Source organism: Asparagus officinalis, chromosome 6 (assembly GCF_001876935.1).
Source record: "Asparagus officinalis chromosome 6, Aspof.V1, whole genome shotgun sequence".
Classification (NCBI taxonomy): Eukaryota; Viridiplantae; Streptophyta; class Magnoliopsida; order Asparagales; family Asparagaceae; genus Asparagus; species Asparagus officinalis.
Window position 1 is genome coordinate 51,712,774 of NC_033799.1, and position 17,088 is coordinate 51,729,861.

The following is a 17,088-nucleotide window of genomic DNA, read 5'->3' on the forward strand; positions in this document are numbered from 1 at the left end:
CTATCACTTATAACTATCACTAGACAAAGCCTTTATCCTGAATTTTTGGGGTCGACTACCTGAATCATACTCTTCACACTCGGTTATGCTGATGGTTACTTCCTCCACGAAGTTGATCATCATCATATCTTTCTTGACAGTTTCTAACCATGTTCTCTTTAGCCAACCTATAGCCGTTCTTTTTCTGTTAATTACAATGTTCTCACTTCTCTGAATTGCGCAATTAATGGCTTCCATTGCACGTGATAACACTGTTTAAAATAATTCCCTCATTTTATGCTCAATAGGAGTAACAACTAAGCTCGTCTGTCGAAACAATAAGAGCAAGCCTTACATCCCGCGTGCCTATGTGGAACATGAAAGTGATGTCGGTTTCTACTGATTGTAGAATGAATTTCCAAATGAATATACATGATTAGTTTAGGACATAGAAGCTCAGATCTTCTCAGTTTTATAATACATTACATTATAGCAAGAAGTATGGCTACTCTTATCAGTTAAGGGGCTGTTTGGTTCAGCTAAATTTTTGGAAATCATGTAGTTTTGAAACAAAAAGTAGGTTTTTTGACATTTTTGGATTCCAAAACTGTCATTTGGTTCAATTTTTTTTTTAAAGAATGCATTTCTTAAAAACTGACATGCCAACACACTTTATGAAAAAACCAAATCCTCTTTTAAAGCTCTGAAATGGGCTGGAAATCTGACAACTCATTGACAACTCATCAATTACTCTCACAACTCCTTAATTTTTTTGGTAATGAAACAAACATGAGTTTTGGAAATGCTTTCCTATTCTTCACTTCATCATTCTATACCATGAGTTTTGGAAATGCTTTCCTATTCTTCACTTCATCATTCTATACCAAACACAAGTTATGGATTCCTGAATGATCCAAATTTTTTTTTCCTATTCTTCACTTCATCATTCTATACCAAACACAAGTTATGGATTCCTGAATGATCCAAATTTTTTTTTAGAAATGGTTATTTGCCTTGGATTCCATTTCCATTATTTTATGGAAACGAACCAAACAGCCCCTAAGGGAAGAGGTCCCGAATCATCCAACAAAGAAAAACACCAGAGAAAAATGAAACAATATACCTGCAAACTGGTTGCCTGCAATGTGGTAGCCCCTCCAAGCTTGTCACACCATCTCATACTCTCGAATATCATTGTCATTTATTGCCTGCAATGTGGTAGCCCCTCCAAGCTTGTCACACCATCTCATACTCTCGAATATCATTGTCATTTATGTAAATTAGGATAAACCACAAAACAAGCTTGTCACACCATCTCATACTCTCGAATATCATTGTCATTTATGTAAATTAGGATAAACCACAAAACACTAATCAAGTTTTGTGAAATGACTATTGCAGAGTGAGGCTGCTAGTGTGATCTGGTTATCTGAACACTAGAAGGCTAGACGCCAGAGACCTAATAGAGATAAATGGTGAAAAGGATTAGAGCAGAAACCCATACGTTTTTGGATAACCGCTTTGTTGTTATTGTTGTCGCTGCGGCCGCGGCCGCCGCCATTATCATGCAAACCTCTTTAACTAGGGACAGATACTAACTAGAGATGGCAGGTTGCTACTTCACATTAGTGTATAAAATAAAAGCAGCTAAACCTCTTACCACCTTCCCCAAAATAATAATAATAATAATAATAATAATAATAATAATAAATGAACCCCTCATACTTGCAAGAAAAAGACAATAACAAACAAGCACTATCATAATTTTGCAAATGTCACTGCCTTTCTTCTTCTACATAGAAAGCAAAGAAACAACAATAAGAACAAAAGATTTTTTTGAAGAATTGATGAATAATATATAAATGGCTAAGACTTTAAATTTGCCTGGAAATAAAAACTTTTCGTCCCCATCTGCCAAACTATATGGTGGATCCCTCTAATGGATGACCACATCTTTCATCTCAATCATACATCATAAATGCTTGTAGACAAAAAGAACACATGCTTTGCGAATTTTTAATCCATCGTCTAATGGTTGCAAAATGACGCGACTAAAAAAAAAATGTCATTTGATGGCTGCCATAAAACCTTTCAAAGTGCATAGGTTTTGGTCCTTGTGTGTTAGGGCATGGTAAACAAGAGGAAATGGAATGTATCCTTCATTTGAATAAATCCATCACGAAGTCCCGAGGTCAGGAATGTATTTATGAATGTGTATGTGCCCGTGTGCTTGTGCGTGTGTGTAAGGTGGGAGCTCATTTTGCTCATTTTGCTAGATGAACTAACAAAAAAGTATAGTAGTGGTTACACCATCCTGATAACATCGGACGAGTCGTGCTTTACCACTCCTATCTATTAGCAGCTTTACAAAATGAGGTGACAGCTTATGGGGCTTATACCCAATATCCTCTATATGTATAACATCGATAAGAGGCTCAGATTTCCCATTCATCATATCTTACAATCAGAAATATGGCTTCTCTCCGCATTTAAAGGGAGAGAATCTGAAAACCACCCTAGTTATCAGAAAAGAAAAGAAAGAAAGAAAGAAATAGGATAGGATACATATATGCATATAGATGCAAGCTGGTTGCCTGTGGAAGACCCTCCAAGCTCTTGTAAGATTTACGTACTGTCAAAAGCCTCTAAAAGTTCTGGGGAAGTCATCATCACCTCAAGTTATCAATGCCTTTTTAAATAAACAAGATACAGGCTACAGGATTATCAGGCTTTATGAAAATGAAGTACTGGAAAGTCCGGGATTGTAGTTGAAGGTTAGGACAAGTAAACCAAAATGAAAGTGGATCACCTCCAAAAAAAGAAAGGGTACAAATGCTGTTAAATTCCTAGAAGATAGAACCTTAATAAAGCTAAATCTTTGTTATCTCTGCGTAATTACCTGCAGTAAGGGGAAAGCAGTTTATGAGTTAAAAACAAGATCAAGCCTACCCAACCACACAGATTTTTTTTTTTTTTTTTAGAAACAGTCAAAAAGCCATCACTCCTTTTATCATCTCTCTGTATTTAAATTTTTTTTTGATCTTATTCTTTGTAGGCTACAAATGAATAAAACAGTACAATGCAAAAGTTTTGGTATGAAAATTCCAAAAGCAACAGTTCAAATATTCCAAGACAAATAGGCAATGAGATACAAGAGAAACAGTTTAAAAAATGCACGGGACCCTCAGAACAGAACAACAAACGGAGGAAGCTTTGGTTGATATTTTAGGATCCTCAATGGAAAGCTGGTTGTTTGCTTAGCTGCAGACTGCACAAATTTGCTTTCCATTCATCATCACACAGATAATCTATAGCATAATCTCCAGTAAATCAGCAACATGTAGCTAAAGTATGATTAAATAAAAATTCAAATTTTAGATCTTCCCATCATCATTGGTAATAATATCGGTAATAATATCGGTAAGAGGCTCAGATCTTCCCATCGTTGGTAATAATATCGGTAAGAGGCTCAGATCTTCCCATTTTTATCATATGTTACATTCAAAAGTATGGTTTGTCTCCCCAGTTAAAGGGAGAAGGTTCACCAACCGTTATGGTCATCCAAAAAGAAAAGAAAAGAAAAAGAAAGAAAAAAGATATGTATATGTATATGTATATGTACATGTATATATGAATATAGCTGCAAATTGGTTGCCTGCCGCAGACCCTCCAAAATTGCCAAGCCATTTCATAAGATTTACCATAAAAAAGGTCTTAAAACTCCTGGGAAATCATCATTGCCTCTTAAATAAACAAAGCAAAAAATAAAGAAAGTATTATTTGGTATTTGTGAAACTGAATTGTTGTGAAGTACATGATTTCAGCTGAGGACGCAGATAGGAGCAGGGGTAAACTAAGATGGAAACACGTTGAGGCATCAAAAGAATGATACAAAAGCTGCTAAATTTATAGAAGATAGAGCCCTTAGTAGTGGCAAATTGATTTTGTCATTGTAGAATTACCTCCAAAATGATGAAAGAATTTATGAGTAAAAAATACGATAAGTTCAACCCACAATAAGTTCAACCCACAAACAGAGAAAATTTGCAAAACAGTAGAAAGTCATATCCACCATTACCATGCCTCAGTATTTTTGAAATTTTGGATCATTTTTCTATGGGCTAAGATATGGATAAAACAGTTCGATGCGAATTTTGGTATGAAAATTCCAAAAGCAACGGTTCAAATAATCCAAGAAAAATAGGCAATAAATACCACTTTTAACTAGTGAAACAGTTTCTTTACACATGACACCTTCCCCTCTACGTGACAGCAACCTGGTTGTTTACATAGTTGCAGACTGCACAAGTTTGCATTCCATTCATCACACAGATAATCAATTTTACAATTGTGGAGGATGTGGTTCCTCATTAGCGGGTTTTTAAATAGAGAGATATTTTCAATGACGTTTTATTATCCTTATTCCTAAGAGAAGTAGATGGTATGCACTTACATAACTGACATGATTTGCAAGGACGCGAAGTAATAAAACAAACTTAAAAGGAAAACAAAACATAGTTAGTTGTATTGAAGTAGAGAAAAACGATTTGATATATTATGCAAGAATACAAGCATATTCTTCACTCTATATCAAACATCAAAGAAGGTTGAAGAAATTTACCTCCTCCAAAATTAATATAAGTTTTAAATTAAAGTCGCAACGCTTAATTAACTACTCGACGATGTTCTATTTCTCTCAATAGTAGGTTGGGAAACTATTGGGCTGAAGGTTCAGTAAACAAGCAAATATCTACTAGTTATGCAGCAAGAACATCCAAATTTTGGCAAAACAATAAATACATGAAAAGGAAGGGAAAATCACCATATGTTGAATTATAAAGGTAAAAGTACAAAGAAAAAACTATAGAACTGAAGAATCCTAGAAGTCCAAAATCCAAATGTATAAAGGTCAAAGTACATATAGTAGCATACCAACCAACCAGACACCAAGCTGATTCTCTCAACTAAAGATGATGAATTTTTTATCCTTGGCAAATGTGAAATTGTCCTGCAAAATTTTGAATTTAGGAAGACAACAGTTGGACTTCTAGGAGGATAGTGTTAATAATACATCACTGATGACAGAGAATCATCTTCCACCTATAGATAGAACTACACTCCTCATCGTCAACACCTCTCAGACCATCTATACCTCTATACACCTGCACTAACCAGTCGTTGACAAGGTTGCATAGGTACAGATATGGGTATGGATGATACAGGTGTATCTTCTCTTCGGGAACTTAGTGATCCTCATGGGAGCTTGAGGATAGATGATTCTCATGGTAGCGTGAGAATAGAAGCGTGGGCGGAGTCGTTGATAACGGTGAAAATGTCGAAAGCAGGAGAAACAGTGAAAATCAGGAAGCTGGCGAAACATCTCTGGCCAGTTTACCGATGAGCTTGTATCGGTCGACCGATGCAACACCATCGGTCGACCGAATGATTAGCACCGGTCGACCGTAAACCTGTACCTACAGGGTCCAGAAACATGTGTTCTGGACGGTCGACCGACGCACTATGGTCAGTCGACCGATGAGCCGAGACCGGTCGACCGATTAATGTATGTCGGTAGATCGACGGAGGTTTCCCGGGCTGATCTGGATTCCTATTTTGTACGAATCCTAATTGGGTTTGTCTTAGTTATTTACCTCTTTGTCACCCACGTTATTTAACCTATAAATAGAGATTGTTTAGGGTTTCTAAAGATCAGAAAAGAGTTTAGTGAGAATAGAGAATTTTTTCATTCTAGAGAGATTATGAGAGAAAGATTTTATAATCTTTTATTCTCCATAAACTAGAGAAGATATTTCCTTCATCAAATTGAATTGTTTGTTGTTTTCTTCTCAAAACCCATCTTTGATAACTCCGCGATCAAAGGTGCTCGCAGGACGACTCATATCAAGTTGGTATCAGAACTAATTCAAATCTTGTGAAGGAGTATCTTGTGTATGGTCCTTACTCGATTGCAATACAAGAACCTAGGCGAAATTTTTGTTTCTTTGAAAGAAGTCCAGAAGTCAAAAAAGAAGAAGAAGATGGCTGAAAACGACAATTCATCCGGACTTGATGCAGTGGAGAAATAGATCGAGACAATCAGTTCGATGCTCACAAAGCTCGTCGGTCTCATCCACGAAGGTGATAAGAAGGTTGAACCTTCGTCGGGGTCAAAGAGGCGACATGTAGAATCCGATGGAGACAGTGAGAATTCAGATTCTGACGAGGAGGTCGAGACCGTCAAGACTATTCCACATCAAGAGGGTAAGAGTTCTTACCAAAATTTGAAGATTGATTTCAATGTGGAGATACCTGTTTATGATGGGAGTGTCAATGTTGAGAGGCTTGATGATTGTATTAAGCGTATGAAGACTTATTTTACTTTTTCTGGCTATTCGTCTAAGGAGAACATCGTTTTCGCGGCACTGAAGCTTTCCGGGCATGCTTTGACATGGTGAAAGTCCTACTGTAAGCAGGAGAAGTGTCGTGGAGCAAGTTTAAGGAGTTACTGAGGAAGCAGTTCTACCCGGTGGGATTCCTTAAAGAGCGTTAGTACAAGTGGTATGGCTTGCGTCAACGATTTAATCAAACCGTTCAAGAGTACACTACTGAGTTTCAACAACAAACTATAGTCCTTAACATTACAACGGAGGAGTATCATGTTTTTATGAAGTACATGACGGGTTTGAATGAATACATCCGGAAGGAGATGAAGCTATTCACGATTAAGTCGATTGCGGAGGCAAACGTGAAGGCTATTGCCATTGAAGGCAAGCAGAAGAAGAGCAACAGACAAAGGGAGATGTCAAGCAAGCTGGAGGCGAGACTACCTAAGGAGGAAAAGCAGAATGGTGATCCAAAGAAAGCAGAACTGATTTGTAGTCATTTCGAAAAGACAGGACATGTTGCTGATCGGTGCTGAGAGAAGTATCTTCATCTCAAACCGAAGGGGTTGAACAAGGAGAAGAAAAAAGCATACATGATAGCACAATGTCCGAAAAAAGTCCCAGGGATGACGGATGCCAACATCAGTCTAAACCTTATGGCAGGGAAGCAGACCGCAAAGGAGGACGAAGACCCTAAAGAGCAATTTTTTGTTCTTAAGTTGCAAGTGAAGACCAATTTGGTAGATGTCATAGTTGATCGAGACAGCGAGAAAAATTTGATATCCGAAGTATTGGTTCAGAAACTGGGTCTGAAGACGATCAAGCATCCAAAGCCCTATCTATTAGGGTGGATTCAGAAGGAGACATGGCTGAGTGTAGTTAATCAATGTACTTTCAGATTTACACTTCACGAGACGTATATTGACGAGGTCACGTGCAACGTAGTTCCATTGGATGTTTGTCAAGTTATACTGGACAATCCGTATTTGTGGGATAGATACGTAATCTACGAAAGACGGGCTCAGAAGAATACATTCACCAAAGACGGTGAGAAGTTCATATTTCGTTCGATGCCTCTTCCGAAGGAGACAAATTTGGTGACTGTGACTCAGACGAAAAGGCTAGTGAATGCAAACAAGAAATTTGTCTCGCTGTTCCTTAGGCCTTATGAGGAGCTACTGAAAGAGGATTGTATTTTGGAGCGAAAGGTGACTACGACTAGACGGGGGACGAAAGAGTCGTTTCTGGTTGGACGTCTAGGTCAAGTTCCTAGCAAGGCCAAGTGGTTCAACAAAGAAGGAGGAGCTCGAGAGTTTTCTCAGTTGAAGTTCTAACTTTAAAGGGACTTCAAGTTCCTAAAGGGGGAGTCATGATACGGGTGTATCTTCTCTCTTCGGGAACTTAGTGATCCTCATGAGAGCTTGAGGATAGATGATTCTTATGCTAGTGTGAGAATAGAAGCGTGAACGGAATCGTTGATAACAACGAAATGGTCGAAAGCAGGAGAAACGACGAAAATCAGGAAGCTGGCGAAACAGCTCTGGCCGGTCAACCGATGAGCTTGTATTGGTCGACCGATGCAGCACCATCGATCAACTGAATGATCAGCATCGGTCGACCGAATGATCAGCATCGGTCGATCGAAAACATGCACCTATAGTGTCCAGAAACATGTGTTTTGGACGGTCGACCGGCGCACTATAGTCGGTCGACCGATGAGCCTAGACCGGTCGACCGATTAATGTATGTCGGTCGATCGACGGGGGTTTTCCGGACTGATCTGGATTCCTATTTTGCACAAATCCTAATTGAGTTTGTCTTGATTATTTACCATTTTACCACCCACGTTGTTTAACCTATAAATAGGAATTGTTTAGGGTTTCTAAAGATCAGAAAAGAATTTAGTGAGAATAGAGAAATTGTTCTTTATTCTAGAGAGATTGTGTGAGAGAGAGATTTTATAATCTTTTATTTTTCATAATCTAGAGAAGGTATTTTCCTTCGTCAAATTGAATTGTTTTTTTGTTTGCTATTTTCTTCTCAAAAACCACTTTTGATAATTCCACGATCAAAGATGCTCGCATGGCGACTAATACAATGGATCACGGGTACAGGGTACGGGTACGACGACCTCATATATATATATATATATTATATATTATATATATATATATATATATATATAATATATTATATAATATATATATATATATAATATATATATAATATATTATTATAATATATATATATATATATATATCATATAATATATATATTATGAGAATATGGGTATCACTTGGGCCAAGATCCTTCGGTAGTGATTGTGGACACATCTTGTCCATACATCACACCTTGAAGTTGGTGAGGTTCCACTTCAAGGTGTGATGTATGAACAAGATGTGTCACATCACTACAAGTATCTCTTGGTACCGAAGTATACCCATTTTTCTCTCTCTTCTCTCTCTCTCTCTATATATATATATATATATATATAAAGATAATAATAAATAAAATAAATAACAAATAAACAAAAAATATATATAAACAAAAAATATAACTCCAAAAAATAAAAAGAAAAATATAAATCTCATCAAACTAATCAAATACAAAAATAATTCACACCCCTTCACCCATATATTCATATCCCTCACAGCAACACATTCTACATGAATTTACACATTATCAAATTGAAATAAAGCTCATTCCTTAAAAAACCTACAATTGAGAACTTCATATCATCAGTTAAAAGTGGAAACCTCTTAACTCATAAAAAACGATTAGATGTATCAACAAAAATACACACAAAGAATTATGTGAATAAACATACATTTACCAGGGACTTATATAGAATGCACAAAACACCAGTCAAGAGGGAGGTGGACTTTCGTGAGTAAACCAAAAAGCTAGTTGAGCCCAATTAAACAGGCTGAATAATACCATGAATAAACATTCTCACAACAAATCCACGGCCCAGATCCTCCAACCCTAGAACGAACGCCTCAGATACACCCTTATCTCATTCTCACTCCCTATAAATGCCCTTCCTCATTCCTCACCCCAAACCCTCAGAGAACAAACGCCTCAGATACTCCCTCAGGGAACAAAGAGTTGTTCCTAGGGGTTTTCGTCTTCCTTCACGACCTGCTTCTCTGCCACAAAGTTGAGACTGTTGTTGGGCTTTATCATCCCTGAGACTTCTTTCGGTCCTTGTGCTATCACGTATGTCTTTTTCTCCTCCTTCTTCTTCGGCTTGAGATGATGATACTTCTCCCAACACTGATCAGCGACATGTCATGTCTTCTCGCAATGACTACAAGTCAATCCTGCTTTCCTTGGATCACCCTTCTTCTTTTCCTTCTTAGGTTGGGAACCACTAGACTCGCTTCCAGCTTGCTTGACATCTCTCTTCGTCTAGTTGCTCTTCTTTTGCTTGCCTTCAACGGTAATAGCCTTCACGCTCGCCTTCATAATCGACTCAACCGTCAATAGTTTCATCTCCTTCCGGATGTATTCGTTTAAACCCGCCATATATTTCATAAAAACAGAGTACTCCTCCGTCGCAATGTTGAGGACTATCGCTTGTTGCTAAAACTCTGTAGTGTATTCTTGAATGGTATGATTGAATCTTTAGCGCAAGTCATACCACTTGTACCAACGCTCTTCAAGGAATCCCACCGGGTAGAACTGCTTTCTCGGTAGCTCTTTGAACCTGCTCTACGACACAGATTTCTTCTCCTGTTTACAGTAAGATTTTCACCACGTTAACTTGTGCTCGGAAACCTTTAATGTCGCAAAAACAATCTTCTCCTTTGACCAATAGCCATAAAGAGTGAAATAGGTCTTCATACGCTCGATCCAATCATCAAACCTCTCAACGTCGACACTCTCAACATAAACATGAATTTTAACTCCATCGGATTCTATAGGAACAGCCTTGACGGCCTCGACCTCCTCGTCGAAATATGAATTCTCACTACCTCTATCGGATTCTATAGGTTTTTTCTTGGACCCTGCCGAAGATTCACCTTTCTTTTCGCCTCCGTGGATGAGATCAACGAGCTTCATGAGAGTTGAATTGATTGTCTCGATCTGTTTTTCCATCGCATCAAGCCTCGATGAATTATCGTTTTCAGCCATCTTCTTCTTTTTAATTGATTTCTGGACTTCTTCCAACGAAACAAGAATCTCGCCTAGTTTCTTATATTACGATCGAGTAAGAATCATACACAAGATACCACTTCACAAGATCTGATCGCTCTGATGCCAACTTGGTACGAGTCGCCGAGCGAGCAGCTTTGATCGCAGAATTATCAAAGGTGAGTTTTGAGAAGAAAACAATAAAACACACAAAACAATTCAATTAGCGAAGAAAAATACCTTCTCTAGATTATGAAGAATAAAATATTATAAAATCTCTCTCTCGCAATCTCTCTAGAATAAAGAACAACTTTTCTATCCTCTTTAAACTCTAATTTCCTGTTTAGAAACCCTAAACAATCCCTATTTATATGTCAAACAACGTGGGTGGTAAAGTGGTAAATAACCAATACAAATCCAACCAGGATTCGTGTCAAAACAGAATCCAGATCGGTCCAGGAAACCCGATCCGATCAACCAATGTACAACTCTCAGTCGACTGGTCAACCCCTATCGATCGTTCGACAAGAGTGCGTCGGTCGACCGACCAGAGAACATGTTTTCGACCCTGTAGTGTGCACGAATCCGGTCGATCGGTGTTGGTCGTTCGGTCGACCGGCCAGAGCCTTTTCACCAGTTTCCTGATTTTCGTCGTTTTCCTGATTTTGACCGTTTCTGCCGACATCCGTGGCTCCGTCCATGCTTCTATTCTCAAGCTACCATGAGAATCATCTATCCTCAAGCTCACATGAGGATCACTAAATTTCCGAAGCAGAGAAGAAGATACATCCGTATCACCTAACCCTAGAAAACTCGCCTCCCCTCAAAACCCTAATCTCCCCTCCCCCATCTGCGCCCTCCCCGCCGGAGCCCCTCAAAACCGCCGCCAACAAAAACCCTAATCTCCCCTCCCCCATCTGCGCCCTCCCCGCCGGAGCCCCTCAAAACCGCCGCCAACATGCAGATTTTCATCAAAACCCTCACCGCCAAAACCATCTCCCGACCCTCGTCGACGCTTCCCCGACCTCGTCGAAGCTTTCCGGACCCTTGTCGACACTTCCCCGACGCTTGTCGACGCTTCCCTGATCTCGTCTTCGATCTCCGAGCTTCCCCAACACGTGGGAAATGAGTTGCTCCCATGTCCCCTCCGTTTGGGTGCCGAAACGTACCCAAACTGCACCCGACACAGGTACGGTGCCAAAATTGCTGTGTCGGGGTAGCATAGGTCATTGATAACACAATCAACCTTCCAGCACTCTCCTGACACAAAAAATCATGCACCAACCAAACTGATACACATCTACTGCAATAAGATTTACTTCATTAGAATTTGATGAAATCCATTGAAACTTAATCACAAAACCTTGTCTAGTATCACATAATCTTGTCTAGTACACACTGTTGTAATGCATGCCAACCTTGTTGCAACTCAACGCAGGTATTTCTACAAACATGTTCGATGATTAGAAACTAACAGACCTGTTGATTCTCTACCCAATCTCTTGAAAACCACACTGTAGAGTTGAGTGTGAAAAGCAATCTCATTAAAAAGTCGTGACTTGTTAATTTGTGAGTACATGTAAACGATTGGCGATGTCTCTCATCCAATCTCATTAAGTTCTCAGACAATAGAAACATATTGTCGATAATGAATAGCTACATACCATAAGCGGAGTGCTTCGCATACATCACAATGAGACCTCCAGATCAGTGCAGTGTGATGTGTTCCTTTATATCTCTTTTGATTCAAAATGAGAGCAGATTTGGGAGAAGTCTTAAGTGTCTCGTGTTCGGCCAGGGGTCCTAAATGTTTTCTTCCTATTTCACTCCATCAGAGTGCTCAACAAAGATTGACAATGGCGTGGCCTTAGTGTCTGTTTCATTGATCCTTTAGTTTAAATTTACGAACCAAAAATTTCTTATTGATGGCAAATAAGTTGTTGATAAACTAAAGCTTATTATGGATTTGAGCGAGGCATAACTCCAAATCCGTGTCAGAATATCAATAAATTACAAATTTTAAAGAAAGAAATACACATTCAAAGAAAAGAAAAGGTGTACGCTGACCTGATTTCATATTGTCAAAGAATGAGGAAAAACAGAGAACTGAACTTATAAAAAGAACCCTAGAAGTTCAAGTAAAATAAATCAGCTGATCCAATTAATTTCATTAAGAAAATCTTACAGCCTAATATACTAGCATAAAAAGAGTAAAAGCTTGAATTGAGGCATAAATTGACCTTGGTTTCCATCAAATATAATGTGAGATAATCCTGCGACCGCTACCCGGCAATGATCGGCGCCCGAGGATTTTCGCCTCCCAAGGACAGAGAATGGAAAGGAGCAAGGGTCAAGGTCACCTTTAGGGCTTGTTTGGTACAAGGTTAAAGGCGTTAAACCTTACCGGGTAAACTTTTTCTTAGCTTTAATTATCTTTGTTATAAGCTATGTTTGAGAGTTTACTGGTGAACGGAAAGGAAAGGTGAGTTTAAGGAAAGAAAAAAAAGTAAAGAAGAGAAGGGAAAATATGATATCTTGTTTGAGAGCTTTATAAGGCAAATGAAGGTAAACTTAAATTATGTTGATTAGAAGTTCTAATTACATGAAGGGAAGGGAAGTAAATGAATTTTAGTTGTTGATCTATTATGACAGAGGATTAATATGTCTCTTTTATTAAGATCTTTTGATTTCTTTTCCTTTCCTTTCATTACCACCTAATTTGAGGGTGAAAGAAATAATTGAAAACTTCTTCTTCCTTACATTTCTTTACCCTCCTAATAAAACTCCCAAACAAAGTTACACTTAAAAATTCTCTCTCTTTTCCTTTCTTTACCATCCATCCAAATGCAGCAAAAATGTTAAAATTTCACCAAGGTTAAAAGTTTAACTACACATGAGAATAATCTTCAACAGAGTGAGGGGGTAGGATAAAAATGAGGGAAAAGTTTAGGCTTGGTTCATTTAAACATGTGCAATTATAACCCTAAAAACATTTCAAAACATACCAAAAAGCCCCTAAAATAAGATAATTCCAAATATCACCTTGTAAAATAAAAAATGACAAACAACCCCCAACAATTCCAAATCCCAAAAATTTCAAATATTGTAAAAATACCCTAAACTTTCAAAACATGCAAATAACACTTAAATTTTCAAACTTTACAAAAATCATGTTGTGTATTTCAAAACACACAAAGAAAAATGCTTGGTGTTCCCTATAATATGTTTGGTGTTCCCTATGCATATAAACATTTGGTGTTCTCAATGTTTTCGATCTTTGGTGTTTTCAATGTTTTTACCTTTGGTGTTCCCAACACGGTTTAACCTTTGGTGTTTTTTATGTCGTATAACCTTTGGTATTCCATCATGGCTCATCTATAAATAGAGACTTGATCTCCTCAGTTGAAATATACTGAAATCACTCAAAATACTTTAGGTGCTCTATCTTCCTTCATGTCAGAGAGAGATATTTGTTGTTCTTGTAGAACAGGTTATTGGAGTGCACTTTAACCTATTGTATGCCGTTGAATCCTATGAGGAAAAACGCCACTGTAGCCTTTTGCATTGAGAAGGGGCGAAATATTTTCTTAAGGACAGTGATTACACGCCTCGGCAGTTCGTACACTTTGTGCCTTGTTTTAGCCATAAGCAATTTCTTCAATAATCTTAAGAAAAGATTTGTCCAATGGCTGGATCAGAAAATGGTGTCACCAACCTCAATGCTGCAACCACAAACTTCAACGGAGTCTCGACCATCGTTTTGTAGGAGAATTATTTATCTGGGCAACTTCTCTCAAATATCGAAGATCGAACAGTTCCAGAGAAATCATTTCAAGCACTAGAAGGAAAGGGTTTTTGATGCCCTTGATGTTCTTAACTATGCTGAATATCTCACCGAAAAGGAATCTCTACCAGGTTCGGTAGATTATGAAGCAAGGCTAGTGGCTTAGCAGAAAGGTAACAAGGTATGTCGCCATACCATCCTATCTACCCTATCAATTAGTTCTTCGATATTTACTGCTCCTATAAGAATGCATATGAAATATGGGAAAAATGACAAACAAGTATATTATCAAAGATGCTGATACACAGAAATATGTTATAGGAAGTTTTCTAAAATTTCAGATGAATGAAGAGAAAGAAGTCTCTGCTCAAATTCATGATTTTCATATACTTATAAGTGATTTAAAAACTGAGGGAATTACCTTACCTAATTCCTTTATTGCTGGATGTTTGGTTAAAAAACTCCATGAATCCTGGGATTATTACAAAAATCGTGTAAGACACAAACGGAAACAATTGTCTCTTGAAGATGTGATTGTTCATATCCATATAGAGGAAAAGAATAGGGCTCGGGAAGCTAAGGAATTTGATTCCAAAGCGAATATTGTTGAAGATAAACCCAGCAACAAGTTTAATAAGAACAAAATGAAGCCACTGAATAAAAATCAAAAGGACTTGAAGGTTAATGGAGATACCTTTTAGAAGAAAAGTAAATGTAATTGCTATGTGTGTGGAAAACCGGGACACAATGCTTTTTGGTTCAGGTACAGAAAAGATAATAACAGAGACAAAGATGACAACAAAAATCCTCCAAAAGCAAATTTTGCTCAAAGAGATGTTTTCGTGGCTGTTGTCTCTGAAGTCAATCTGGCTACTGGGGAGAAGAACTGGGTGGTAAACTCTGGAGCTACCCGCCACATTTGTGGTGATGAATTAGCCTTCTCAGCATACACTAAAGTCAATGAATTCTTTTAAGGGGGGAAGAATATAAAACCCCATAAAATAGAGTGAATGAATTATTTTTGTGAAATATATGTTTATATCATAGATGAATGCGATAACAAGTGTTTGGGGATCAAACAAGTGTATTTGAAATATATGTTTATATCATAGATGAATGCGATAACAAGTGTTTGGGGATCAAACAAGTGTATTTTATATGAGAGAGATCAAGTGTCAAGAGATGAATGCGATAACAAGTGTTTGGGGATCAAACAAGTGTATTTTATATGAGAGAGATCAAGTGTCAAGATCAGCACACACACAACATGCACAAACAGGAGAAAACCTACGCGGTCGACTGTCGCGTGCGTAGCAGTGGCAGGAGGCCCCTGTCTCTTGCACGGTCGACCGTGGCGGTCGACCGCTGGGAGTTTTGCCAGCTTTATTTTTTCGGGTCAGTTTGAGTTTTTGGGTCGGGTTTGTGGACTCATATATATAATGTTGTAATTCGTGAGAGCCTCTTCTTCATCTGAGAAAAACCCTAGCAGCCTCCTCCTTCCCTATTGCAAACCCTAGCTCTTCTTTTGGGTGTTTCTTGGTGGATTTTGAGGAGTTTGAGCGAGGTCCAGTGATTTCCAGCGAAGGAGAACGTCTTACAACGTTGCTAAGAGTAGTTCATCATCCCTCAGGTGAGTTTCATCTCGTCCAATCCTATACCCATGTTTCTAATCTTTTCTAATGATGTTTTCATATGATTTGTGAGCCTAACGTGTTATTTTATGTAAAAAGATTGATCTATATATAATATGTTGCAAGAAGAACAAGTTTTCAGCTAATAAAGATCACTCACGATTTTTCTTAATACAGATCTGGATCTGAAATTGTTTCTAACTAGAGTTTTGAAAGAAAAATAATTGTTTTTGAAGGTTTCGACACAAATACGTATGTTTAATTATGTTTCGCTTTGCCTATAGTGACTAATCTGTTTCTCACACGTTTCTTGATGTAATATATCATGTGTATAAGTTTGATAGTGATTATAATCGTCGCACACAAATTTTTGAATCAAAACCCTCGTGATAGAACCTGTAAAGGAATTTCAGAACCTGCGCGGTCGACCGTGGCGGTCGACCGCCGTACTCACAACAGAAGTAGTAAGCTTCTGTCTCTTGCGTGGTCGACCGTGGCGATCGACCGCTGGGTACAGATGAGCAGAACCTTTCTGGTCACTACGCGGTCGATTACAGATGTTGGCGGTCGATTGTGAGCCCTATGTTTGTGCAAGCCTTGTTATTCACGTGCGAGTTGTGTGGTTGGCATAATATCTGGGTTATATGGGTTTGATATACACTGAGATTTTTATACATGAGTTAATTACAGATATGAGTTTTAGATTTATTCACCGGGGCATGAGGGTGAACGGTATATATGTGATTTCTGACACTATTTGCTTGTTACAGTCCTCGTGTTAGACTATAAGCTATCAAGTCTTCGTGTTTGACTATAAACTATCAAAGTCCTCGTGTTGGACTATAAGTTATTAAAGTCCTCGTATTGGACTATAATCATCAAAGTCCTCGTGTTGGACTATAATCCACTACAGTCCTCGTGTTGGACTTTAAGCTATTGTAGATCATATTTTGGACAATTATTCATTTCAGACCACGAGTTAAGTATATATTTGACATATGACAGGTCATTGATATTTCGGTTGGAGATGAAGTTATTACTCCACGTTATAGCTTTTGGATTTGATATTTAGCTATTTACAATTTGAGCTAAAGGAGACGTACCTATGCTCATGTTGTAAATTTCTAAACATCAAACCTCTATTTTATTTTCACAGTCGATGTTTGGCTATCTA

The 17,088-nt window shown here is 38.1% G+C and overlaps 1 long non-coding RNA gene across 1 annotated transcript; it reads right to left on the reverse strand.

Annotated features, from left to right (window-relative positions):
- LOC109844897 lies at window positions 2,982-12,936 on the reverse strand. Its single transcript, XR_002248160.1, has 2 exons — window positions 12,740-12,936; window positions 2,982-3,247 (listed from the first exon to the last, which is right to left on the reverse strand). It is a non-coding gene; the product is annotated as an uncharacterized LOC109844897 (long non-coding RNA).